Below are 1,507 nucleotides of genomic sequence, written 5' to 3'. Positions count from 1 at the left end.
GGGTGCTCCAGCCCCTGCCTGGAGACGGGCCGTTTGGGGGCCCTGCAGGGCCTGCTGGAGGGCCTGGACCCGGGGCTGGAGGGCTGGAGCCGCTACCTCATCGCCGCCTGCCACCTGATGCAACGCCGCGGCCACTTCCACACCCTGTTCCAGCTGCAGCAGTTCATGATGGTGCGCACTCTGACCCCTGACCCCTGACCTCAGTCACTTTTCACCTGCTGGGCTACGTTTACACTTGACAGTTTAACCTTCTTTTTATTTATTTATTTATTTATTTAACAGACACTTTAAAGACCCTGAGCAGTTAAAATAAGATTTAATTTAAGCTGTATTGTACATAAATAAAATGCGCTATGATTTTTTACCTGTTTCATTCAGATGATATTTTACTGTTTTAAAAATTTTTTTTTTTTTGTAAAATCTTTCTATTTAGCTAAGATTTGACAAAAAAAAAACTCATTTAAAACGGTTGTAAAGCCAGAGGTAAATCTACAGATGTGCAGTAGCTGCAGCCATCTTAGAGATGCGTGCCACAGGGCCGAGGGACAGAGGTGGTGGATTTATGATTAATTTTCCGCCTCACCCCCCCCCCCCCTTGCAGGACCACGTGCGGGCAGCCATGACGTGCATCCGCTTCTTCACGCACGGCGCCCAGTCCTACCTGCAGCTGGGCGAGCAGCAGCGCTGGCTGGTCAGGGCCAAGGAGCACCTGAGGACCTACCTGCAGGAGCAGCAGGGCCGGGGTCCCGGCCGCAGGAGGGCCACCAGCTCCTTCCGCAAGAAGATGTCCTCCAGCGACGTGTCCAGGTGAGCACTGCCGCCTGTGGGGGAAGAGCCTGGTGCTAGCATTAGCCTATATGAGCTAGAACCAGCTGCTAGCATTAGTCTGTAACCCCAGAGAACTGGCTACTAGCATTAGCCTGTAAGAGCTAGAGCCAGCTACTAGCATTAGCCTGTAAGAGCTAGAGCCAGCTACTAGCATTAGCCTGTAAGAGCTAGAGTCAGCTACTAGCATTAGCCTGTAAGAGCTAGAGCCAGCTACTAGCATTAGCCTGTAAGAGCTAGAGTCAGCTACTAGCATTAGCCTGTAAGAGCTAGAGCCAGCTGCTAGTGTTAGTCTTTAACAGCCAGAGCCAGCTGCTAGTGTTAGTCTTTAACAGCCAGAGCCCGATGCTCTGGAAATTACAGGAAATTACAGTCTGTGTCCAGCCAAGTTAAGATAATGGATGGATGGATGGATGGATGTACTGTAATGGTGCAAGCGTAGGCCCTCTCCTGATTTACGACGTGGCGGATGGGCCATCAGTTCAGACTGGTTCCTAATTTGCGCCCTGTTGGAGAGCGCAAGTGAGTTCACCCAAAGCAGATCAGCTTGCATAAATGTTCTCGCAAAAGCACTAATGCAAATTAGCCTATGCTAAACGCCACCGTGCATCTACTCCTGTTCCTGTTCTATTCTTTGGCGGCTCTCCGGCGTGTCGCTATACTGATATCTGAAGGGCTCATT

General features: G+C 50.6%; 1 protein-coding gene across 1 annotated transcript in view; it reads left to right on the top strand.

Annotated features, from left to right (window-relative positions):
• The window catches only part of zfyve26 (zinc finger, FYVE domain containing 26), a 40,661-nt gene that overhangs the window by 31,358 nt on the left and 7,796 nt on the right, over positions 1 to 1,507 (top strand).

This window comes from Conger conger, chromosome 1, assembly GCF_963514075.1.
Source record: "Conger conger chromosome 1, fConCon1.1, whole genome shotgun sequence".
Classification (NCBI taxonomy): Eukaryota; Metazoa; Chordata; class Actinopteri; order Anguilliformes; family Congridae; genus Conger; species Conger conger.
The sequence above is the reverse complement of the archived record's forward strand: the minus strand, read 5'-3'. Positions and strand labels throughout refer to the sequence as shown.